This window comes from Falco cherrug, chromosome 1, assembly GCF_023634085.1.
Source record: "Falco cherrug isolate bFalChe1 chromosome 1, bFalChe1.pri, whole genome shotgun sequence".
Lineage (NCBI taxonomy): Eukaryota > Metazoa > Chordata > Aves > Falconiformes > Falconidae > Falco > Falco cherrug.
This window is the reverse complement of record NC_073697.1, coordinates 21,053,793-21,080,923: the sequence shown is the minus strand read 5'-3', so window position 1 is coordinate 21,080,923 and position 27,131 is coordinate 21,053,793. Positions and strand designations below refer to the sequence as shown.

The following is a 27,131-nucleotide window of genomic DNA, read 5'->3' as shown; positions in this document are numbered from 1 at the left end:
GGACAGGTAGCACTGCTAAGACGATCCACTGTAACTACAGAATATTAAAGTATGTATTCAATACCTAGTCCGTTTACCTTAAGAACACATCACAAAAGAAGGAATTCTGAGGGCAAAACATAGCCTAAAGAAAAAATAATTCACTTCACTATTACATTGAAACAATTCAACCTGTTTAAAACAGCCAATAGAGGTTCACCTAGAAGGTGGTACCCCTGTTCTTTGTGGGAAAAGGAAGAACTGTAAAAGTAATGTCTTAAATCTGTTTTATTTGGAGATTGCAGGATATAAAGGAATTGATATTAATAAAATCCTTTGCAAAAAAGGCAAAATCCAAGGCCATGAGGCACATGGGATTGAAGTGACTCTAAGTTTATATTTTAGGATAATGCTCTCTGAAGACTTTTTGAACATTTCCTTGCTTGGCTTTTATACAGCAAGTATGCTGTGAGATTTCAGGCTGACCTTTAGCTTTTGGAAATCCCTAAGTCTGTGCTTGCAGAACAAGCCTGCACATTTCAACTAAACAGAAGAAGGAAAAACAGCGAGGAATGTTTTGTTATGGGATTGACTCATTTCTTTTAAACAAAGGAAACACTGCTGATTCAACAAAATATAGCTAAGAGATGCCTTAAGTGGAAAGTAAGAGAAATGTTTGATCTAGTGAGCAAAACTTAAGTAAAGGGGCAATTTTATATAAATGGTTGACAATGGTTGTCATTAGATAGATAGTAAGTGAGAAGATACTTCTTTTGCCCTGTCTTTTCTTGGGTTTCTGCGTTGCATATAGATTCCACAGACAATGCCTTTCCCAGCTGCATGTCAAATCCAGCTTATTATCTTTTACATTCTAACACTCTGACATCAATTCCTGATGAGGGAATGGGGTAGGTGGTCTCATTCACTTATTGGGTGCAATCTGATGTGGAGGAACACATAACAGTCCTACAGACTGTTTCCTTGCATGTCATGATGGTTGCCAAGCCTCCTGCCACAACTAACTCCCAACAGCTTACAGTTGTTTCCTTATGAGTGAGCAAGCTCGAACCTCTTTTGAGTTCTCATAAGCCTACTTAAAACTCTACTAAAATTAGAATGTTGTCCTTTTTAATTCATCACAACCCCAAAAGCTTAGGCTGAGACAATGCCAGTGGTTTTCAGACCCACTTTTCCCAGTAGACTGCTCTAAGGGACTTTCATACTGGGAAATATAACTAATGTCTTGTTTGTTCTTGTATCTGGCTTGGGACAGCAGAGTTCCAAAAGAAATACAAAATTTATTTATGTTAAGATATAGCCCTGCTCTAAGATGTCATCTCATTTCTGATTTCTCTAATAAATTTAGTTCACCAAAAATCAGATTCTTCTTATTCAGAGTGATTAATTGTAAGAAAACTTCTTAATATCTGTGTTTAATGTTTCTCACTTCATCTCATTTGAGTGTGAAAACAGGCAAGAATGAGGTGCAGAGAGCAAATGTTGTTCCAGAAGAAAATGGAATATTTTTTCTGTTCACAACCTGGAGAACTCACTCCCAGCTCCTCTAAGCGCAATACTGTCAGGTAGTCAAAACTGGCTTGAATTTATCATATTTCCTTTGAACATATTTGAAATAATTCATAATTTAAAAAATCTTAATACTTTGAATGGAAGTTTATGCATACTAACTTATTCCACATTTGATAAGGTGCCTTCATGACATTGCTCTCAATTTACTCATTTGCTTCTGCAAGGCCAGGATACCTGTGTGTTACATGTAAGGATGGAGGGGGGGGGGGGGGGGGGGGGAAGAGAAATGCCATTATCCTTATGCCCTCCTCCATTTCCTACAGAAATAAAAGAACGAAGCTAGCACGGTTTCCTACACCTTTAAAATTTTCCTCCACAGTGGAATATCATCTCTACAACAAACTCCAGTAACAGCTATGCTAGGAACTGCAGAATTAGAGGGTATGGGCAGCCTCTTTGGAAAGCATTTGTTTCTTGTGATACACAACATTTGAAACTGGAATAACTTTCTGAGATCAAGCTGAACAATAGGGTGTGGAAAGAGGAACTCAAAACTCTCAACTAAATCATTCTGCCTAGAATTTGGCTTAAAAGCAGCCCCTCCTCCCTCCCCCCATGTTGCCGAGTAAAAATAGGTACTGAAAAATGACTAGTGCCATTTTGTACATAAGGGTAGGCTTGGCAAGAAACAAAGATTATTTGCAGAAAGTCAGCTGGCTGGCAGGGTTTATCATAAATTTTGAGTTACAGAAAAAGGAGAAGCAGAGGTATAGAAGAAAAAAGTCTAAGGGCCTTGAACCTGATGGAGATCATTAACAGTTAACAGTCAGAAATTGCGAGCTCCAGTGCCTTATGTACATTCAACTTAGTCAAAGATTTTCTCCTCTTCCTCAGAATGTGAATTTAAGCAAATGAACCTTATGAAGGCTATGTAATCCATAGAGCATAGCATGCTTTCAGGCATTTCCTCTTTTTATAATGTACCATAAGGCAAGGTATAATTCAGAATAATCACAGAGCAAGAGGATTCTCAGAAAAGAATAGATAATTAGGGTCTAGTGAAGATGGTATCACTGACTATCTATCTACTAAGCTGCTATCATACCCAGAGGGAGAGAAGAAATTGCCTACAAAGGAAAAAAAAAACACCCCACAAAACCAAAAAAAGCTTAATTGTCCAGGAAACTGAGTTTCCACTGCATTACTTTTTTTTGGTGTATCTTCAAGTTTAGTAGCTTCAGTTTTTATGCATCATGTTTGAAATTGCTGCAGCCTTTGGAATGACAACTGACATAATTAAGCCGACTCCATCTAAGTTAGCCAGCCATCTAAGATGGATTTCTACTCTATTACAAGAGATTTTGAGAAGACATTTTAATAACAAATATCCAGCTGGACTACAAGCAAATATTAAAATATGGTGTCATGCCTTATAAGAATGTATCTCGTATGTAGTAAATTCTCCCCCTCTCTTACTGTTATATGCTTTGCTGCTTCCAAATACATAAATTGTTACATTTTCTTAACAGAAACTTAAGGAAAACCTGGAGAACAGAGCTGGATAAAGCATAAATCTCTCCTTATGATTAATTATGACTAATGTAAAGAATTTATCATTTCATGGTCCACTTGTATACGTATGTACATTCCCAAACTTACTCCTCAGAGCTGCAGCTATAGTTCATACATATGCAGCAACTAACTACAAGTATCATGAATCTTTTAGAAAATCTCTTGCCATTTGGCACTAGACAGTCTAAATAGGAAGCCATTGCTGCTGCTGTGACATCGCTTCTCAGAGCAAGTCTAGATGCAGGAAGTGATCAGGTGAACAGACAGCAGTGCTAAAAGGAATAGTTAATTACATGGCATTATCCACACGAGGAAGCATTTTGGTTTCTTCTTACATCTCACTGCATAAATACAGTAACAAGAAGAGACTTCCCAAAAGTTTTTTTGTGCATGCCTGTTTTCTCCTCAGTATTTCAGTCTTGATCTGCTCTTTTAATGCATAGGGCCTCTTCAACAGAGGTCGCTCATAATGCTTAAGTATTCTCCAAATGCAAGGTGAGCAAGCATCTGCAGGGGATTAAGCTGACGTCAAAATCACTCCAGACTCTCTATATTAGATATGAACTTGGGCCAGGAAAGAAATGAAGCACTTGTTCATTGAATCATTCTGCCACTTAAGTCATCTTAGCCATACTTTAGAAGGTAATTACATTCCCAACAGCAAAAGAGATCTGTAATCAGTTTTGCCAGATGAGTCTAGATGAAAGGTACTGATAAAGGCACTGGGAGCTATAAGAGTCTTACTTTTCATAACCAGACCTCGTTATAGTCACCAACAGGCTTGCTAATGCAAATGGAGTAATCTTTTTGAGATTATTGCTGAATCCTCTCTAGTACAGAATATAGCTGCCTGTATACTGACCCCAAAAGAACGGGAGAGATCATATAATACGCCACCTTCTATGGCTGCTGCTCTCTTCAGTAAAATCAGTCTGGACCTTACAGAATCCAAGTAGCTCAGTGCTAAGTTATTGCAGAAAGGAATGCATTTATCTTCTGTTATCCTATTTTGTCAGACACAGAGGTAAAGTGGTCCTGCTTTTTCAAGGATTCATGTTATAGGCACTCTTTCTACCAAAAATACATGTAAGATGAAACAAGACTGTGTTTAGAGTAGAATTCATGGCATGTTTGTATGGGCCTTTTCAGTTACTGCAGCAACTACAGATTTGGTGAGGTCCTGTAGACCAGCCTCCTGGCTGTTTTTAACCCTTTCTCATAAGGTTATTTAGATGTCTGTATCATTGATCATAGATGTCTGGGGATGCTTGCACCTTGAGAGACTACATACTCCACTGACTTGAGCCAAAACCACCCCGTTTCTACCAACTATTCTCATGAGGTCTTGCAACTGAACTTTGTCAAAACCTCAGTCATCATGAATTAGGACTTGTATCCAGAGTAAAAATTAACTCAAGAACCACTAAAAACCAGCTTCCAGCCTTGAGGTTTAAATAAGCAGAGGCGATTCCTGACAAAAATTTGATTGAACTCTTCTAAAATCCTCCAGTGAAGGAGTTTCAAGGACCCCTAATTTAGTGAAGTCTTTCATCATCCTCAGAAATATTGAATATGCAAGCTTAAATTTTCTCTGATGTAAAGTTGATTTCTTGCTGGTTTTAGCCTGCAAACAAGAACAAACAATCATACTGCCTTCTTTATAAGAGCTTCCTGCTGTGAAGAAGTTAAGTCCTCCCTCCAATCTCCCATCTTTTTTGTGTTTTGGGTTTTTTTTTTCCCCCCAAAAGAGAAAGACTGAATACACTAAATTCCTACACAGCTTCCTCATAGGTCATGCTTTCTAACTCTTTTAGCATACTTGCTGATCTACTTTGGACCATTTCCAATTTTCCCACAACTTTCTGAACTTGACAGAGTACTCACAGTGCCAAATAAAGATGAATAATTACCTCACATATTCTACAGATTGAGCTATCCTATTAATATGGCCCAGGATCATGTTTCCCTCTTTCCTTAAGGAAAAAAACCACAACACAACAAAACCCCCTAGCACCTACTTTCCCTTTTTTAGTTTAGAAGCACACTAAATGTCCTCCAGAACCTCCGCAGCTGAACTGATGTCAGCAAGACACTTCTTGTTTTTATAAATTCTATTTCACTCCCAAGCGGAGCAGTTTGCATTACTCTAATGAATTATGTCATTTTACTTTTTGTCTTCCCTTTTCCAGATAATTTTGAATATGGGTCCTTTATAATGCCAACAATCACACCCAGTAGGCTCTCATTAGCCAATTTTATGTGTATACTCTTGCTTCACTGAACAGTTAAAAAAAAAATCTCACAGGAAGGGATCCATGACATAAGCCTCTAACACTGTTTGAATGTAGAATGTTACTTTTTAAAAATAAATAATACTGTTTCCTAAAGGATCTGAACTTGCAAAGTGCAGCCAGACAATAGTGATAAATGCCTTGAAAGGCCTGTAAGAAAAAACCTTCTTTGGTGTCTATGAGCACAATATTATTAGTTTCCTAATCAAAGACAGAATCTTCTTGCAGTAAAGCATAGTATGCTTTGTGTAAAGAAATACAGAAACTCACAGGAGATCTGTCATTAATAGCAGCAAATTTTCAATCCCATGGGGATTTGTTCCCGCCTAGAGAGATATGGTGAAAATCCTTACATCCCCACATCAAACAACACGTGAGAAGACAGAAGCACACAAAAAAAAATACTGTATCAGAATAGACTTTGTAAGAAAAAAGATAAAACATCCTGATCTCAGCTAGGTCAAACTGCTGATTCTTACTGTTAGTCTAAAGAGACTGTAAACATCATACTAAGAAATGTGAAAACTGCACTGACTGAATAAGTAGCAATATTTTTAACATGCAACATGAATGTGCTATACCTTCATCAGAAATTATTTTAGGATGGCTTTTAATATATCTGCTTGAATACTTCATAGCAAAATATTCCTCTTTGGAAATCAGGGTTTTAAACTCAATAGTTTTGGGGAGAATGTCTTTGTTTTCATGTGGAAAAGGCCTAAGCTTTCTGGTTTGATAGATTGGGTTTTAGTAGATTGCTTTTTGGTTTTGGTTGTTTGGTTGTTTTTTTTTTTGTTCCGTTTGTTTTTTAAACAGCTCCCCTCACCTTAATTGAGCAGCTTTTAGCATTCATATTTCAGTTCTGTAAAAAAAAATTCAGATATGAAAAATTAAAAATGCCAGCCAGAACTGTAGCTGCAGGTAATACATTTTTCATGTCCTCAGTACCACCTTCCCCAAGTTTAAATTTTGGCCCTTAATCTCCCTTTCTTTTTCCCCTCTGCCTTGTTTTTCTGTTCCCTTTTGCAACATATCAAGACAACAACTAAAAATTCATAGGGTAGTTTTAAACTACATCTGCAACATAGCAAACAGTACTCTGGTCTGCAGGTAATTACTTAAAAATGATCATAGTTTATCTAATTATGCCTGTATTTGTCTATTAAGTAAAAAAATCACCATGATACCTACATAGATTTATAATTCATTTTGTGTGTGCCCTACAGTTGCCATTTCTGATAGGGAATGACTAAGAAATATGACTACGGAAAGCAAGTAACAATTTTCCTACAATCAGGCACTTTTGTTTTCTGTATAGTGGATTCACTGCCCTCTACTGCTTGAGTTGAGAGCAAAGCCATGAAGGGAGCAACTTCTCTGAACACCACAACTGTAATGTAACCTGACTCAGAAAACCCATAACAAGAAAAACAGCAGCCTCGCCTCCTAAGGAGAATTAAACTTTGTACTGGTAGTAAAGCTTCATGTAAAAGTAACACGTAATTAGAGTCAAGGTCATTGTTATTATCTCATTAAAGTAAAATGTTTGAACTACATTATACCACTTTGTACAAAGGGCACAGTATGTGCATACACCCAAGCAACAGGAGTAAAACAATTCAGTAATTACCAAGAAATTATGACATGAAGAGTCTTGAATCTTTAGTAACATTTAAAACCTCTCCCTGACTTCAGGCCTCATAGTTAATTAAGATCTAAACAATACATTCATGTGATGAAACATTATTTGAAGTGAGATGTAGACATCTTGGACTATAATGGTACCTAGACAACTAATCAGATATTGACATCTGAAACCAAGACTTCATGTGTATCATCTGTATAGCATAGTGGAAAGCACATGCTCCAGCTCTGGACAAGCTCTTCAAAACCCACTAAAATAGCATAATATCTCACCTTATTGTAAGGTAATAAAACATAAGGTTGAATGTCAATATCAGATTCCACCATCCTACTTTTAATATTTAAGATATCTTGTTCAAAGAGATATTTGGGCCTTCTGGGTGATGATTAACATGATACACAGATCCAGATTTTAGATGTGCGAGCAGCTTTTGAACCGTGTATACAACATAGACTGTACTAAAAAACCCCATGGGACTTGTATACAAATATATGATGTATTTAAGATGTAATGGCCTAATGTAATGGTACTTAGGTCACTGAGCTCACTAGAGGTATAACGGTAATATGGGCAGTAACAAGGTAAAAATGGCAAGCATATTTTTATCTCTATAGCAGCTGATTACAATATCATCATGTCTATTCCAGTAGCATAATTTTGCTTCACAAATATGCAAATCCAGTTCAACAGCTTATTGAGCACTTCTTACTCTGTTCAAAGTATACCGGTAGTGTCACACTGCATCTTAAGATGTTCTAGGGATCACAGTAACATGCAGAGAGAAACTGATGAGGAAGACAGGCAGCCAATTAGTAATCCTCAGAAAGAACATTACATTGAGGGTTGGTTTTGTGGTTTTTTTTGTAAAAATAATATAATAATAAAATATAATAAAAATAATATAATTTTAAGCAACTATCATACACTGTATTCTGCAAGAGTCCTCACTGATGCTGCTTCTCAAGCAGCCACATTCAGACTGCATTTGAAAAAAACCTCTTTACTCACTCATACTGAACACTGCCCATTCCCTGCTAGGAGGCTGTCAGTCTTTCTTCCCTCTCCAGATAATGTTTTTACTGTCTTAGTAAGATGCATGGCCTCTTCCCTAGACCTTACTCTGTGTCTTAGCTGTACACGTGGCTGGTGAATGACTGTTTCAGTTATTTTCATCATCACTACCAGCTACTTCAACTATTATATATTTTGCCACAAGACCTCCTAAAGAGCCCAGTCAGCATCAGTTATTGTCCTCCTGTCAGTTACAGCATATACATGCTGCTTGCATCCAGACCTCCAACATTGAAATCTATATACTGAACCTCAAAAAAAAAAAAGTTACCATCACACACAGTGACTTTGTTGCGGTCAAAGCCACCATGGCCATGATCACCTACACACAACCATTATTACCATCATTATCTTGGTGCTCTCAAAGACATATAGAGCAAACTCCCCACCCTGAGGACTGTGCCAAACTGACAGCAGCCAGCTATTTCTGCTGACACTACCAAATGGCTTCAAATGTAGATCTCTGAATAAAAAATATCTTCCTGCATATGAGGAAATTTTGATTCCCTGTCCAAAAATTTAGTATTTGTACAGCTGAACTTGAAAGTGAACTCTTCAAGTAAAATCTCAGACCAAAATATCCTGTGTGTACAGTTTTCTTTAAAAAGATATGACCACTGTATTAAAAAAGAAAAGAATGGTTAACATACTTAAAAGAACCACACCGACTTTATAAAGCTAGAAATAGAAGTTTAACTAGTTAAAGTACAATTTTAATAGTCTCAGCTATGGTTTTATATGGGATTATCATAAAGCATACATATAATTTTATTCATATTTTTTCCATACCACAGAGGAACAGGAATAGTGGGGTGAAAGGCAAATTTCCCTATTTACCTAGTGTTCATTATGTTGGATGCTTACATATATAGTGTTAATGACAACCACATATGATCACACACAAACACACATTACCAGAAGGAAGTAATTAAAGATAATATTGAAGTCAGACATTGGAGGGGAGACGGGTGGAGGAAAAAAAAAAAAAAAAAAAAGCCAGGACACAAACCTCAAAAGACTGCTCTTCTCAAAGAAATTTCCATACTATTCAGGACAAAATCAGAAATCTTTATTTAGTCCGAGACAAGCATTTTGAAAGGGTGAATACTTGAGAAGTGAAAGGGAGCTGTTACAGTTTGGTCGTAGCAAGACTACGAAGTTTAAGACGCCCAAGTAACGCACTTATAAGGCATATCCCATAAAAACTGAGTAGTCATCCTTGATATTGGGCCTAGCTAATTCAGAGTGACTGTGGAAAGTTTTGAGCTTCATCTTTCTGGGAAACAGGATATAAACAACTCCTACTGGGAAGTCTATTGACCACCACCCTCAGCCTTTTACTTTTTTTTTTCCTTTTTTTAAAAAATGCTCACCTGCCTGCATTACATTGAATGATTGAAACAATTATCTTAAATATCATAATGTTGATTAAATAATAAAACAACTATAAGCACTGCCTAGACAGTTGCTTTTTCCAAACTCAGAAGTACTTAATACAAAAATAATTAGTTAGCATTTCCCTCAGTCTCATTTTTTTTTTTTAAATCCTGTCTGTTTCACTGCTTCTTTTGGACTCTTAGAAGAAGTACTACGGCAAGTATGCTTTTAAAAAAGCTATACAAATTGGCTCCAGAATTAGTAATATGTTTATAAATATCTTGGAAGTTAGTGGCTTTTCAAACAAATCTTTATCCTTAACTAAATTCAGGCTTACCCAAACAGAAAACACAGCTGTTTTCTGTAACATTATGCATTTTGTGCCACTGAGTTAACCTTCAGCTATCTAGAGGAGGCCTGATGAAATTGTTGTACAATCAAGACTTACAGACCAATGATGTTTGTTTACAGCATAATGGTGTTGCTTAATCTTGTCTCCTACAGCAGCATTTCAGTAAGAAGATGCTGCTTTTCCAGAGAGTCTTAAAGAACAGCTTGGGCTTTCCACCTCCCTCACTATATCCTTTAAAGACTTCTTTTCCTTTTGATTTGCAGGATATGTTATTGCCTGAAATGGCTAGAGAATACTATGCACTGAAAACAAAAGCATGCTTATCTACAGGTGCATGAGAATAAAGTTAAAGAAAAAAATTGCAGGGTCAGTTTCTAATGGAATTCAATAGAATTTTGAAGTTATAAATTAAGAGTTTCCAAATAAAATAGACAAACAATTTGATTGATCAAATATGTATTCTTATACTCACCATTTTAGATGATCAGTCGATGATGACTAAAATTTCCTGTCAGAAGTCATGACTCCTTGGTTTTCAGCCCTTTCCGCTTTTTTTCTTCAACATACCCAGCCAATGTAGGGGAAAACACTCAACTGATGCAAGTTCATACACCTTGCTGTAAACAAACAAAAAGAGAGCTTACCTCAATTAAGACTACCTCTTCTCTGGTCCAAAAGTTAGGCTTGGAGCTTATAGTCCTTTATTACTGCTTTGGACTAGGCATCTACTACATTTCCATTTAAAATGGAAATAAAAATACATTAATATACATTTATTATGTAAATGATGTATGTAATAGATCTACGCCATTATTAAACAGTTAATGTTAATTGAATGGAAGTTTTTATTTATTTAGGGAACACCAGTGGTACTCTCTCTGTACCACAGCTAACAGAATGAAAGCAAACGCAAGTGTGGAACAGTATCTTACAAGGAGAGCATGACGCTTTCAGTGGAAATCACACTCAGAAAGTTCACTGAGAATGCACTAAGGCAACTGACTGACCAGATGTACTACACTCACAATATTAGTAAGGCATGTTTTAAAAATAGCTAGTTTTATTAATAAAAACTAGAAGGATAAAGTTAATTGCCATCTGAATGCATAGCCAAGAAAATTCAGGCTTAACCTCTAAAATGGCAACCAGTTACTTGTTCAGGAAACAGCACAGAGATTTGTTTAATCCCAGAAGGAAACTGTTCAGGAACTGAGAAGAGGCAGCCTGGGACTCCTGCCGGAGACAGCTGTGAAAGGGATCAAATTCGGAAGATGCCCTTGCTGCAGAGTAGGCCAGTGTAATGATGACATTCAGGAAGGAAGAGGGGACTGCCACGGGAAGATATCTTGGGTGCTTTCTCAGTGAGGCAAGGGAAGGCACAGAGGCACTCCATAGGAGCAAGGGAGAAGAAAGTTTCAGCTCAAAGCAGAGCTAGCTGCTTTGACACAGACTGGGAAGGATGAGGCGCTGGGTTTGTGCCGCTGCTCCAGGTACGGACGTGACATTGCTGACGGCACGGCCACACAGCCGAGTTACGTCTAAATTCCTTTAGTTCATCACGATTAATCTCTTACGATTCCTGCAATTCGCTTACATGCCTTTACAGCCCATGCCCGGGCCGGTCGATGTTCTGAGGGTGAAGGCCCACAGGCTGCTCTGGCTGCCCGGCCGCCGCCAGGGGGCAGTGCTGCGCCGCCGAAAAGCGCGGGAAGGGCGCCGCCCGCCGCCGCCTCCCTCCCCTCAGCTCACAGGCTGCCCTCTCCCCTGCCCTCAGGCGCGGCTCCAGCACACCCATCGTACAAAGGCCCCCGATGCCAGCCACTCGTGCTGTTCCTGCCCTATATTCACAAGCCATGGCGTTAGGAAATAAAAGCTGGTTTCACCAATGAACCTGCAGAGGTACATGAGTGTGCAATGGTTTGGCTAGAGTCCTCAAAAATGCTCAAACTGCTTCTTGTACTTTTAATAAGCCTGGACTGGTATATCAGTCCATTCAAAAGCATTCTAAATGGACATTTCAGTGTCAATAGTTTCATTTATTCTGAATAACAAGTGTCTAAGTAGAGAATGTTATTTCTCCTGCCACTCCTGATTCCATGCGTTCAGTGGATGAAGGGATTTCCCTAGTTCAAACTAATCAGCAATTGCTGCCTACACCTCATCTTCCCCACCCACTAGCCTGCCCTGTCTCACCTTCTGCATGACACAAGGCTGCTGCCTTCCCTTATGTTCCTTTTTTCGCCACTAATTCAGATAGTCTATCTATGCATCATTTTATTCACATGAAGACAAACAGGGTTATGTCATAGCTAGGCAACACAGAAACAGAAGTGAAAACCCAATACAAGACTAGCATCAGTTTAATCTTGCCTCCAATTTAGACTTCATTGTAGGAGCTGGGTTAGACTACAGCAGGAACAGACCCAGCATCCTTAGTTTAGCTGTTACCTCATCTAGGCCCCAACCGCTGTGCTAACACCAGCAACAGCTGCTAAAACCAGCGTTACCTGGGCTGCCTTGGAAAGTTAGACTAGACCAGTAAGTCTCCCATAGCTTCATTGACAAGTTATTCCCTGGAAGCCAAACATTTCCTCTTAAAACTGCAGTAGAAATGACGCTGAGAAAGTTAGAGAGCACAAGTCTAACCAGTTCTGTTTAGACCTTTCTCCTACCTATTCGTACAAAAGTAGGGATTAAGAGTAACAGAGTTGTGTTTGCTGGATGAGTCTATGAGGAAAAAACAGGCTTCAGAAGAAGGCCATATATTATAAAAAAAAGTAACCGAGCATTCATGACAGTCTTCTGTTCTTCTGCCATTAACTGTGACTGCTACTCTTGGCTCACCTGACCACTCTTTCTGCAGCACCCAATCAGTTTAGATGCACTTTGTGCTTAGGGTAACCAAGAAAAATGTAGCTGGAGAGACTGAATGCATAACATCATGTTTACCTAATTCGCCACAAAGATGTGACAGTAATTTGTTGTGTTTTCCCAGTGTTGTCAACTGTTAGACCAGCAAGCGGTCTTTTGGGACCAAACTCTGCTTGGAACTCTCTTCCCCTTGCATCATCACTTATGCTAAACAGCCTTCCCTGATGCTTTTAACAGCTAAAGCAATTTGTTTCAAGACAGAGATGTTAGAATAATGAGGACCAAATATCGGGTCTTCAGTTCTCATCTCAGTTCTCTCTCCCCACAAAAGACATCCAAGCCAGAGTATCTTTGAGTTTTCCAGTTTTACACAGAATTTTTCTTCCCCACTCAGTAACAAGTATTCTCATATATTATAAAAAAAAAGTAAGTCTCCCCAGCACAGCCTTATATAGCTCTTTGAGTAGAATCAATCTCTAAAAATAGAAATCTCTTTGACATTGAAGCTCCAGGCAGCATGGAAACCCTTGCATTTCAAGCTGAAGCTTTTGGAAAGCGCCCTCTCTATTTCTTTCACAACTCCGCCACAAATGTGCAAAATGCATGACCTGTCCTGTCATGAACTTTGAGTAAATGAGACTTTGTTTGCAGCCAGCACTGTTGCAGCAATAGCTTCTTAGAAACAAGCAATAAAAAAAGAACGCAGCACTGCCAAAAGGTGCTGGATTTACAGCTCTACAAAAATAACACCCTTTCTTTTCCCCTCCCCGGTCCTGCCCTCATGCCTGCCTTTCCCAGACTGCCTGACTGGGCATGACACCCTCGGTTAAGCCCAACGCTCGCACTGAGGAAAGGAGGACAGATGAAAATAGGAAAACAGTCCTTACACAGACATTCCTCTTAGGAGCACACAGAAAGGAAAGGGCAGAGGAACACAAATCCTCTTGGTCCAGCTTTTGAAGATGCTGACAACTTGCCCTTAAAGTCAGGGACAGAAAAAGCCAACACTGCCAGCACACCTGACAGTAAGAATAGAAGGTCTAATTCTTCAGAGCACTATGTCCACAAGTATTAAACAGAGCTCAGCACCTGTGTCAGGCTTGCTCAGACATAACTGTGCAAGGGCAGCAGCCACAGATGGGCTATTGACACGGCAGCCAGAAATCTGGCTCAGCTTCCACAGTTACAGTTTGAGTAAAACTGCATTTCCTCAGTGTTCTGACTACAACTATCCATTTGCCATGCCAAAAGTTTTTCTTCCACCACTGTAATATTCCTCGGCAGCATATTTAACAGCACTTTCAATTTTATGTTATTTCCAAATTAACAAATACAAGTAAGTACTTTTCTTAAAATCTCCATGAGGAGACAGGTATATAATTCTAGCCTACCTTGAGAGAGGATCTTTCAGCTTTCTGTTCCAGGGCAAGTGTCATACTCTACTTGCAAGATACTGATTTTTTTACTGTGATTGGCCCCACACTGGAGTTCTGATATATACCCTTACACAGGATTTTACGTGCTGAAAGGCAGCTCATGAATACTAACCTCCATGTCAATTTTATGACAAATGCACAAATTGACAAATAGGTTCAAGTATTATCTACACAGGAAAGGACTGAGGAAGTGGCAAAGTATATCTTGGCAATAGACCTACTTATTCCTATTTATTTTATAATTATCTTCAGGTAAAGCCATTTCAGACTAAGCCACTAAAAATGAAGGAAGAATTTTACATGACAGTTTGCATTAATTCAGTTACAACCATTTCAACCTTGATCAAATTAAACTAAGATAAATTCTGAACATACTCTAAGCCTGAAAAACCCCTGACACTCAGATAAGGAAACCTTCAGATCAGATTAAGGGTTTTAATTGTTTCATTAAAAGCACAGATCTAAATAACTTGCTCAGTGTTGTTATCAAGCAAGTGGCAAAGCCCGCAGAAGGCATACTTTTGTCTCCTAGTTCTCTCCTGCCTTCAGAAACACCTCCTGAGGGTCTCCAGCCACCGTTTCCCCCCTCATTAGGGCCACCAGCACAAGCAGAGAAATGTTGTCTCCTCTGTTGGGAAAGCAAACCAGAAGCAGACCACTGACCTGCCTTGGTAGGCATGGATATCCTTGGTGTACGCCCACCCTCTGAGCAGTCATTGCTGCTTTCCTGGCCAGCTTTATTTGAGCCACCAGGGAGAGGTGAGGCTGCTGAACATCCAAATTCCTGTACGACTCACAAAGAAAGGCACTGTCCTGGACAGCAGCCAGGTGACACTGGAAGGCCTCTAAGGGAACCTATGTACTGGCATTCACAAAACATTCACCCAGTTTAGCAGAGCTTTCTTTTCTAAGCAAGAAGATGGGTTGGCCAGATACTGCCCTCAGTTTTTAAAGGTTGTTTCAAAACATCATGGCCTAAGCATGAGGGGATGCTAAGTAAGTTAGAAGACTGAATTTCCATACTTTGTTTAAATAGAAATTATTACTAAATCCATTAGGCAACATAAATTTGTCCATAAACTGTCGGAGATATAAGGAATCAGGCAAGTAGAGAAATGTCAGGAAATAGCGAAATTTGGGTGAAACAGTGAAAGAGGCAATTCTGAAATTAAGTCAGTAGAGAACTTTCCAGGGAAGCAGAGAAACTTGAATCTAGCTGACTTATTTTGAGAAGTGAAAGAAATAGAAATGGCTTAAGAGAAAATAACATGGTGGAACTTAATGTGAGATTCTAGTAAATAACTACCAGCTTTCACAGAGGACCATTTTTTTTCTAGTCTGACTGAGTTTTATTTAGTGGAACAGTCCAGCTAAAGATGACTGCAAGCAATGGGAGCTGGAACTCAGTCCTTGTATTGAGCTCTCAGCTGAGTTTGGGCCGCTGTTTGATTCATACTTCTCCAATGACTTGGAGCTTTGCACTCCCCTTTGAAGATCTGGCCACTTTATTTGTGCATAATACAATAACTGTTTAATGTATATTATCTAGATGCTGCCTTTAACAGATGCTGGTGTCATTTGGTTTCTTTGAAGAGTCCGATTCATTCGTGCTAATGCAGTCCCCAAAGCCCCCTGCTCTGTAATTTGAGATCCAGCCCAACTATACTGAGCATTGTACACAGAAAGCTCTCATAATAAACACAGTGCCACTGCTTTCTCTGTTGGAAGAGAGGCAAAGCTTCTGGTTACCTCTTCATGATCCTTCTGGTGTTGACTGAACTGCTGCCTCAGCAGTGAGGCAAGTAGCAAGAAATACATCACTGGGCACACATTTCAGTATAGCCTTGACATCATTGATAGTGATAGCTACAGCCCTCACTGAAACAGAAACCTGTAAGAAGGCATTTGTTTCTTCATGCTGCCTTTGCTATTCCTTTTGGGAGGTTGATCATATGCTGTGCTTGTGTATTTGCAAACTCCTGACATAATGTTAAGGGATCGCCATAAACAACACCATTTCATGGAACTGACTGAGGACACTGAATAACAATTTCATTTTAACTGTCACTGGAGTAGTTTAGTTCTAAAGAAATAAATATTTCTTCTTGTATCTGTAACGAGAACCTTACTCCCCCTCCTTTCCCTCTCTGCCTGTTCCCCATCCCCCCACTTCAAGAGAGTTTGGGCAGATGACCAATGGAGTGAAAATGAGACGGGGAGCCACACAGGGCAGAGTAATTGATACAGGATATGAAGCTAGGAATGAGTGGGTTGGACAGAGTGCACACTAGTGGCTGAGTGGCTCATTTGCCTGCTAGTAGGATGGATTTATTGCTAATTAAGAAGCCATTTGCCCCCCATCCGTTCCACCAACACCCCCCCCCCCCCCCCAAACATTGCTTAGTCTGAAAGGCAGATTACAGGCCAAACCATCAAATTATACAAACATGCATTGGATTAAACTGAGGAAAGCACAAAGATCTCCAAACTCACTATTCCCCCACCAAGACATAAAGATTTTCAGATCTCAACACTGTTCTTATAGCACTGGGTAACTTTCCAGCTGGTAACAGTCTTTTCTTTTATTCAAATAGACCGTCTTCCCTTCCTTGCTACCTGTGACCCACAGCAATGAAGATGCCAGAAGTGGTGTGAAGCTCCCAGTGATGTTCCTGGGATCACACACTCTCTACTATTGCACAGCTCTGTGCCAAACAGCAGCCAAAAGTTGTCCTGGCAGAAAACTGAATTATCAGACTCAGCCTAATGGCTCTGCATGCTCTCTAATCAGCCATAGTTGGGACTTGCACATTTGCCTCAAACCTCATTCATGAACAACTCCTGAGAAGTCAGTAAATCCTAGATTATGTAGCTTCTTTTACAGACTTGAGGTCCAGGAAAACCAGCCACAGCTGAAACTTCGGACAAACCTCAGGACAGCTCTGAGCTTCACAACAAGCCCAGAGCAGTCCAGGCAAAGCAAGGAACCACCTATTAAAATTAGGAACCATTTAACAATGGCTGAATGCAAGCTCTCTCAGTGAGAGCTCTGCTCTCCTGTCCCATCCCTTTGACCAGAATTACAGCAGTGAATTAGAAGCAATGACTAGCACTGAAACCCTCTAACCGCCCTCAGGTTAGAAGAACTCAAACCAAATGAGGCTGTACCTCAGCAATAATCTTGCCTTAACTGAAGATGGTACGTTGGCCTCCCAGCATGACTGCAGAATCTCTGCTAGTGCCAGCTAAAGTAGCCTCGGCTCTGGAGCCTATAACCCCAACTCCAGTCAGGACAAACAGCAGCATGGACAAACAAGCCAGAGCAAGAGAAAATTTTATCCCCATTTCACAGCTTGAAATTAAAAATTAGCCTAAAAAGCACAACCTGGATGCACATGCTCATCCTCCCATTCTCATCATTTTCAACATTGCAATACAGCAAATAATAAGCGTGCTTACTAACACCGCTTTAATCCCTAGGGTTCTGTCAGCACAACCCACTACAAGAATGGTGCTTATATGCCACCTGACACCCTTACTCATCGCAGCAAAAATGCTCAAGTCTGGGCTTTTCCTCCAATCCCTGTCTGAATCTGGAACCTCAGTTCCACACTGCCACCCATAACAAAACAGTGTCCACATCAGCACATTCCATGCATCAGGATGCTGCAAAAGCAGTATGAGCTTTCGTTCTAAGTTACATCCAGAAGTTTGGAAAATAGTCTCAGCAGGCCTCTGGATAGATATGTTGATTTCTTTAAGGCAGAACATGCTGCTCTGTGCCAGAGGCCTGGAAAAATCAAGTGTGTCAGTGTTTCAAAAGGATAAACATAAGTAATTGTATGCTCTGATATCACCTCTGACTGTATTAATGGAAGAGTCATTATGGTGACTCAGAGAATCAGGAATATACAATTAATGATTATGGAAGATTGCATATTTGAGGTCTCTCCCAACAAGATTAACTTTGTCAGGGAAACTTGTAATCACATTGATGTGAAGGATTTCCCATGGCACGACAGATTTTGTCTAAGAAATTTAAACCAGCTCATTCCTAGATCACTTGTATGTATTCAGTTTGTTCTGGATAACAATTAAAGCCATATGATTGCAGTTTAGAGCTGAAGACAGTCTCCCAACTTCAGCACCCCACTCTCTCTTTCTGCCTCCTCTTTCCCCCATCCATTTTCCCCATCTAAAGGCCTGCAAACTCCTCTTCCTAGACGATCGTGGTTGCTGACATGGTCCAGGTATACCTGTTCAGCACCTTCCTCATACAGTTATCCCACTTTCTGGTTCCACAGCTAGCCCACACATTTTTATTTTACAGCACTATACCTCATACCATGTATCTCACAGTTAAAGCAGCAGCATATGTCCACTTTTCCCCTCTTCCCTCCTGTTTATGGGGAGGAACAGCAACAGAATCCAGTCTTTTTTGTTTTGTTTTGTTTAAGAAATTGCATTGCAGATCTGGAAGTGCTGAAGTTTTTAGTTATTCTCACATATCTTTGCTATTTTCTACAGCAATCACACATCTAGGCTAGAAATGCTTTTCTCTCTGTAACAGTGTGCATATACCTTATTATCTGAGCTCCACCAGAAGAGAAGTACTTTCAGATGGCAGTTTTTGCTTTTTACCTTTCACGTACCTGTCCTTTGATTGCAATTTAGGTATAAGAGATGTGCCACTTTCTACAGTAAACACCTAGTGTATGGTCTTAGGACGATGCTAATTGTGCAAGTATATAGCAGTTCCATTGCTTTACCAGTGACAAGAGTTCAGCCCAAGATTAAGTAGCAGATATGCTTTACCACAAGGACTGTCTATTGTAGTACTGCCAATGTTGCTTTGAATTGTTCAGTAGCAGATACACTTTTATTCTCTGTTTATTCTCCCTCAACCATATCATCACAGAAATTCTTTTCTCCTGGCCTTAAGCTATGCTGCAATTAAGACTTTTGATGCTACCCATCATTTGATGCTTAATTAAGCTATATTATTTTCTCAATCCAAAGAAGCACTGACAATTCAATTATCTCTCTGTGCAGGGGGCAGTGGGAAGAAGGAAAAGAGAACGTAACTACAGTGTTCATGGAAAGATCAAAGCTGGTCACGATTTAAAAATAAGCCAGGAAGCATATAGGGAGTCACTATTCAAGCAGGGCAAGAAAAGGGGAATGCAAACAACAGACAACACACAACCACATAATTGAAAGGCCATCATTCCTGTCCTTGTCACACATTCACCTATTCACCAGCAGCACTAGTAAAAATGAAAATCAGCACAACAGTTTAGTTTTGATACATCTACTAAAGTATGCAGTAGTACACCCCAAAAAAGGGTAATCCATAGCCCAGCTGTACACTACATGTGTTGTACAAAATGAATAACAGACTGTCCCCAAGCTCACTATTGGGAAATCTTCTGTGTCGCCAGCACACCAGATCAGTATTTCAGAGGTCATTATCTCATCCCTTCTTCAGCTGCTAACTTTGGATTTCTGCCACAGAAAGGCAACCGCTAGCAAGATGATACACTAGTACATTAGGTAAAGCTTTTTGGAATTTGAGCAGGCTTTTCTTTTCACCGAGATCAGTCTGCTCTCTGGTTCCAAATGGCACAAGTGCTCCGTCAATATATAAATGGTCAAACATGTTCTTTAACCCTCCCACAACAGCTGTAGGAGTTGTACCAAACTACATTTGCTGAATATACTATGAACAGACCTGAACCTTTATGTGAGTTCTCATGTAGGAATGAGGAGACAACAGTTACTAAACTGAACTAGTATGCTCAAGAAGCACGATTTCATAGGTACAGTGCAACAGGAGGACTGACCAGACACAGAGTTAAACAGTAAGTAAACCACTGACTAGATGGTACCATCACCTCTCTGCAAGAATGTCCCATGAACTTTTACATGAGTAAACCATGCCTGAAGTTTTGCTTTAGCTGTGAGTTGGGAAGTAAAGCCAGAACCTTTCAGGCAACTGGATCAATGGGTTTTAAAGTTAAAAAGTTCTTTCACTTTATGTAGCTTAGCATCATGTATCACATATTTTGCCAGAAACTGCCATAATATTGTACCACTGTTCAACATTTCTAATGACAAACTTGGTGATAATCAATGGCAGCACTCCCATGAACTCTTGAAAGTAACATCCTACTTCACTTTCTGGAAAGACTTTTCAGATTTAATCCAACAGTTCAAGAATTGTATCAGACACTAAAGAACATTAAGTAACAAAAATATGTCTGAATATATTAACTCTTATCTCCTTTGATCTCCCTAATGTTATATTTTCTCATTTATAAACCCATTTAGAAGTATAATTGGCTTTACAGACAGACATGAAAGCCATCTCTGCAACAGTGGATCTGTCTAGGAGCCTTCCCTGAAGATCAGAAGCAGAGAGCATCCTGAACTGCCAAATTCCCAATATTATTATCCTGCTAATGAGAAGAATTTGGTGACAGGAAATATTTCTGCGTTTACCTTACAAGTCAAAGATGATTCAAAAATCGCTCTCAGGAAAAGCATTCAGATGGCTTAGAAGCATTTTGTTTAACCCAATTAATTAACAGACATTTGCACAGTCTCTCTAATCTTACAGTGCAAGTTCTACATACACTCCCCACAAAGGGGACAAAGTGATTGTAAAGGTTAAAGAAAGAAAACTGTATTTTACTATACTTATATTAACTATATTTATGCTAGCTAAAGTCACAGCTTTAGCATCTAACATGCTCTGGGGCCAAGGCTGCCTGTTGCATGCCCATACATTCAGAGAAGCTAGGCAAGGGCTGGACCTCACACTCTTGATGTATTTGCCCTGTCTGAAGGTTTTACCTTGTAGTTTTTTACTGTGACTGAGTCTGAAGGAAACTAGCTTGTCTGGTGGAGAGATTCAGTACAGAGAGCATGGGAACTGTTACCAGCTTGATGCAACTTCATCTCCAGACAGCACAGATGTAAACAGAGCCACATCACGTAGCAGACTCACACTCAAGTATAGGCACAGCTAATGAAAACAGACTAGATTTTGGAGCTTTTAGATTTATCAAGCTCTCAAGAGGCCCTTGATAAAAGTAAAATACCTATAGTCATCAGGGACTTTGAGAGTCTGTATACAGAATGCTACACAGGTAAGTCATCCTACTGAAACTCCAATCTATGACTTCATCTTATCACAATAGTACATAACGAGCTTGCTTAAAATTTAATCCTTCAGCTTGAGCGGTGGCCTGTCAAAAGTGCCGGGCCTTCAGATTAGACATGAACGTGCTGTTTCCAATGAATTTATGTGGACACAAAGCTCAAACTGGAGTTCTAAGCAAGAACATTTCCTAATTGCATGGTTTTGAAAACCTCTCAAGGAACTCCTAAACTATGATACCGTCACTCAGTTAAATCTGCAAGTAGCTCCAGTCCCCTTTCTTAGGATCTGACGACTCTTTCCTGTCTGCTCATCTTTATCTTTCTATCTGCTGACAACTACTTTCTCTTCATATACATATTCAAGGAGGAAACAAAGAACAAAAATGTCATTTTGTTTTCCTCACATATGGGCACAAGGTCTGATAACCAACTGCAGCTTGATCTGTTTTGTTACCCTGACACATGCACCAGGAAAATGAAATACTTTCTGACCTTACACTTTCCCAGCTATCTGAAGCATGTCATGATCTCCAAAATCCATGCATCAACAATGACCTTCACAAACGTACTATTAAAGACATGAATTTTAGACAAATTTAGTTGAAGTGTTTGAAACATTGCTCAAAGCATGTTGATGAGCTGGCAAGGTCACAGGTGTGAAGACTTTTGCATTCTTCCTCAAGACAGCATTGTTATTCTCAAGTTAAAATAGGAGTTGCATGTTAACCATGTAATAGAAAGCTCTCTGTTGTAGAGACAGATTTAATGCATAATAAACTGCTATATGGGTACTAATTCCATGTGCTTGAAAACCCAGAGTGAGCTCAAGAGCTGAATGGCATGTTTGTATAGACATTAATAACACACAAGTTCATGCTAACTTCTACAAGCCTAGATTTATCAACTAGTAAAATGAGTGGTCTGACTTTCTTAGTTTCAGTAGGTTTTGAGGCAGGGGGTGCCTTTTCTCAGATTTCTCACTATTTTAAGCATGCAGCATACAAGTTGCAGTCATAACTTAGCTTCCAAACCACAATACAGGTCACAACATCTTAAGAATTATTCCAGCATAGGCCTTGATTCCCTGTACGAAACAGGATCTACAGGCTGATTGACAGGCTGTATCTTTGTTTCCTGCAGTATTGATTTAAAGCTGGAAACTGGCAGTTTGTTTTCAGATAGAGCTGACAAAACATGGATATTTAAAACTATAAATATAGTTTTAAACAGTGGCAAGTTTAGAGACAGAAAGCAAAGACTGGATCCCTATGGACTGGAAAGTCACAAAAAAGCTTGTGTTACTGACTGTATTTTTTATTAGACGGCTACATAGCCAGAGGACAGAGAATTTATCTGAATTTTAGGATGGGTATTAATATCTATACGATGTTCATGCAAAGGAGAAATAGATCACCTTTTTCTTAGGACTTGTGTTTATACATGACATATTATAACTTGTGATGGCAAAGCAAGCATTAAGATGGAAATATATTTAGATGTTCTTATTGTAAACCTGAGTTTATAAAAAAAAAAAGCAGCAACACAAGTCTGTCACTATGTCACTTCTATCGATTATGTGACTACAGAACACCTCACACATGTCCCACCAGCTCCCTGGGAAGGTTCAGAACTTTGCCAGTGGAAGGGGCTGTTGCCCTGGACTGAGGAGCACTGGCAAATACTAGTTTGCACTAAGTTGTGAGCTGAGACTCAGAGTCTGACATAGCAAGATCAGTGTTTACTGGCCTGAAGTCTCTGAGCTATTTAAAGGATCTACAGAGATCCCTAAAAAACCCAAACACATTATGAGGTAGGCTTAACTTACTGTACAGATGTTTATATCTAGACCCCCAAAAGCTTACTAGCTGAAGGTTACTGTTTTGTCTAAAGGTCTCCTGCATGCATAAACATTGTAAAACAGGGCCCTAAAGCCCCAGTTTATAAACTGGGCCTGAATTCAGTACATTTGTAACTTAATTTTTAATTCTCCAATTTCATACAACTACAACCACTAATACACTAATGATTGTGCCACTACTTCTGCTTCCTGCTCATAATAAAGCATTGTGCATTGGTAATTTTATTAGAGGGACAGGTAACTTAAATACATTTAACTACATTAATTAGCCACTGCCTTTGCTGTAGATTTTATAATAGAAGAGATGAAGTGCTTTTTTTGTTTGGCTATTTTAAATACTGTCTACAGGAAATACTCTTTAATCTTTGATCCTGAACTTCATGATTAACACCTAGCTAACCAATCAAGAAAAGTCACTTCCGGAAAGTATGAGCTAATGCCTTATAAAATTAAACTAAGTATTGATTACATTAACTTATTTGTGCTGGCTTTAAATTTGTTTAAAGAAATGTTAGCTACCTAAATTTATCACAAAACTAGCAGTCAGGCCTTTAACTGTGTCCATACTACGTTGTACAACTATGGCAAAGCCGAGTTCCACATACACTTAGAAATACACAACTTGCCACCTTGTCAGCAAGTGGACTAGAACTTTGTTTATTTGCTTGGATTTTGGATCACTTCACCACTGCCCCTGCCATTTGAATCACCACCTCTTACTGCCAAGAAAGGGTCATATTCAAGTCAGTTGACTTCATTGTTAGTTCTGGTATATAGTCCATTTAACTTGGATTGTTAACTTGTTTTTACCTACTAAGATCAAGCTAAGATAGCTGACTGTTTCCAAAAAGTTTTAGATTCAGAAACATCAGATCTGTATTCACGGTGTCAAACATTTGTAAGTTGTTGCTTTCAGGGAAAATATTACTTAATAAAAATAAGCGCATCAAACACTTGTTGCTTTAATACTAGTACAAACAAAGAGAGAAGAGGCAGTGCCTCCATGCACCTAGCCCCACTCCCCCTTTCCTGCATACTCATACCTATTATCCCTGCTCCTTTCCCTGTTTTCTCTCTCTGAAAATGCAATAGAACAGTTATATCTAAGAAACCAGGCATCCTATTCTACACCCAGACCTGTATTTTTTCCAACGGTAAAACAATCAGTATTTCTGGAGAACTAAACCCCACCTTGTAACAGTCATTTCATTCACAACATACTTCTGTATCCAGAAACAGTTCCCAACACAAATAGGTAAAACCGATACTTGTGCTTACACATGTGAAACTGACACCAAGTGAGAAGTTTTAACTGTGCTTACCAAGTACTTGCATATTCCTGCCTTAAACAAGTGGAAGGACCACATGCTGAACAACCTGGGGAAAGAAAAGAAAAATCAGCCTTTAGAAACTCCCTCATACTCAAAACCCAATAATGGTTACTCAGTTACCTGCCAGACAATCCCTGAAGAGAGATACTAAAATATTAATGTTATATGCAGAAAGTGATGTAAAGTGGCAGGTAGATAGAACCTGCTTACAGAATATAAGTATTATTACACAGTTTCTGTATAATGGGAAGGCCCAGACTGATTTATTTGGTTTTTTTTAAAAAACAGAAAACGTCACCACTTTTGTGTGGAAAAATTTAAGACAGCTCAACACCAGGCACATTTAAACAAAGCCACTCTATTAGTTAATGATGAGACTGCAGTGACTATACAGAATAAGGTTTGTAATCCCAAGATTAATGTTAATAATTATTTTATTTTAAAAGGACTATTTAATAGTTATTTCTTGAACACAGCTCTGCTTTACTGATGATGACAAGACATCTAAGGGCACCGTTTGCTGCTGTAGTAAAAAATACTGCTTTAAAAGATGGCTAGTTGTTGAGTCAGAAAAGGTAACCTTAAATTGGAAGTCATTGTTTAACAGGGCCATAACAGTAGTTAAAGGACATATCCTCCTTGCTGAGCACCCTTCACCCTTTGTTACTGATATTTAACCATCAGCCTAAAAGAAAACACAAAGTCGCTGCTGGTAAAGTTTGCAGCTGATGTAACTAAATTAGTAAACAATAACTAAGATGGACAACTGATCTACAGAATGTTTGCCTGGTAAGCCATGCCATTTTGGGCAACATGTTTCATCATAACAAAACACCAGTCCAGCCATCAAAGACTCAAGACTAACAGTGAGGACTTACATGTGTAAATAAGGTTCACTGAAACCAGCTTCAAGCCTTGAGGGCCATACAAAATGCTTCAGGAACCCGATAGCACATTCAGCTGAATAGGCTCTTCCTGAGGAAACCCCTCAATGAAAGAAACTACTCTGTATAAGCAAGGGACCTTAAACAGCAGGGAAGTGTATTTCCACTACATCCAGTGGCAATATTTTCTATTATGTTGTCTTTAAGCTGCTGGCAAACTGAAAAAGGATCATTAAATAGTTCTAAGAATAACTCATGGTTTGGGAAGCCTGCTTTGAATTGAGAATATTGCTGTGCAAATATATGTTTATTTTTAAGCCACAAAAGTCTTACTTTAATAGATAAAGGTTGGATAAATGGATTGTGCTTATGCTCAGCCAGCTCATGGTCTCAGATTGATTGCTCACCCAGGCTGAGCAATCATTGAGCCCGATTGCTCAGCCAGGCCACATCTGACACACGCCACTTAGATGACCCTCCCAGATACAGATGCATACTTCTAGCAGCACACCAGAATAAGATTAAGACATACATCATCCTTCCCAAAAAGTCACTGGTAAAAGCAAGACTATGGAATATCCTAACAATGCCTTAGTTGTGCAATTGGAGAACCAGGACTGCAGAGTATCCACAAGTCTATCTGCCTCACTTTGAGCTACAACTTGTTGATGTTGTTATCAGGTTCAACATATCTCACTCTCTGATCTGCTTATTATAGGGCTCAGGCACACAACCAAGATCATCAGCTGGTAAGCTGAGCCCCAGTTGCTGTCTGTGCATACACTTGCAGCCACAACAAGTAACAGGTGCACCTACATTAGCTTTTTAGCTTTGTCAGGATCACATTTTTTGAAGCAAGTTTCTCTATTATCCTGATTTACCCTGTGTTGCTTCACAGCACAGAACAGTTTTGGGTTGTACAAAATGAACCACTTTCAGATTAAATCAAAGCAGCAGACCTAATACTTGCTGCCTGGCAAGGAGTCCCCAGAAGACAGAATGAGGCTAGAGCAAAAGTAAAAACACTAGAACATGCCTAGCACAACAGCTGGGCACCCCACATTAGCTTTCTTTATGAAACCCCACCTTTGCACCACACCAGCACAGCCACTGTGTATCCCTGTTTATTCACCTTTCACTCATTAAGAAACTGGCTGAAACTGCCACACGCTGCAGACACCGATGACTACTCCAGCCCCAGCACCACCTCACAGCTACCACCAACCCACCACAAGTTACTATCCCACACTCTCCCCTCCACATACCTGTGCCTCTGAGATGCAACCAGTCACAAGTGCAGCATCCAAACCTTACTCACTCACAGTTTCCACCTCAAGTCTTTATAGGCCCTCCTGAAGAGCCTCTGGACAGCCCCCAGTCCCTTGTTGCAGCTGCTGTTTGTGATTAGGTTCCAGGTGAGGGGCTGAGGAGCCCTCCACCAGCCCCCATGGCCTGCTGTCCCAGGGCGCAGGGCTGCTGCTGCTTGTGCGGGCTTGTCTGGCACTGCTCACAGCTGGGTCCTGGCTCCTCCGTGGTGCTCAGGTAACAGCGAGCATCTGGGCTAAGTTCTCCACAAAGGAAGTTTCCCCTAAAATTAGTATCTCAGTGGGTAGGAGGAATTGCTCTGCACTTGATGTCTTAAGCAGTGAGGGACGCTCCTGAGAGTGGGAAATTCTGAGTACAGGGGTAATCAGAGAACATAAACTACGTATTTCAGGTAAATTGTCCAAGTGACCCAGCACTGTTCTTCACACCCTTTAGTAACAGCCA

The 27,131-nt window shown here is 39.6% G+C and overlaps 1 protein-coding gene and 1 long non-coding RNA gene across 2 annotated transcripts in view; one reads left to right on the top strand and one right to left on the bottom strand.

Moving 5' to 3' along the window:
* The window catches only part of SYNPO2 (synaptopodin 2), a 95,879-nt gene that overhangs the window by 32,429 nt on the left and 36,319 nt on the right, over positions 1–27,131 (top strand). The window lies entirely within an intron of this gene.
* The window catches only part of LOC129736771 (uncharacterized), a 99,992-nt gene that overhangs the window by 40,855 nt on the left and 32,006 nt on the right, over positions 1–27,131 (bottom strand). The window contains exons 4-5 of the long non-coding RNA XR_008733819.1: positions 24,469–24,523; positions 10,290–10,434 (exon numbers count right to left, since the gene is read on the bottom strand). This is a non-coding gene — a long non-coding RNA (uncharacterized LOC129736771). The remainder of the gene's footprint in view (positions 1–10,289; positions 10,435–24,468; positions 24,524–27,131) is intronic.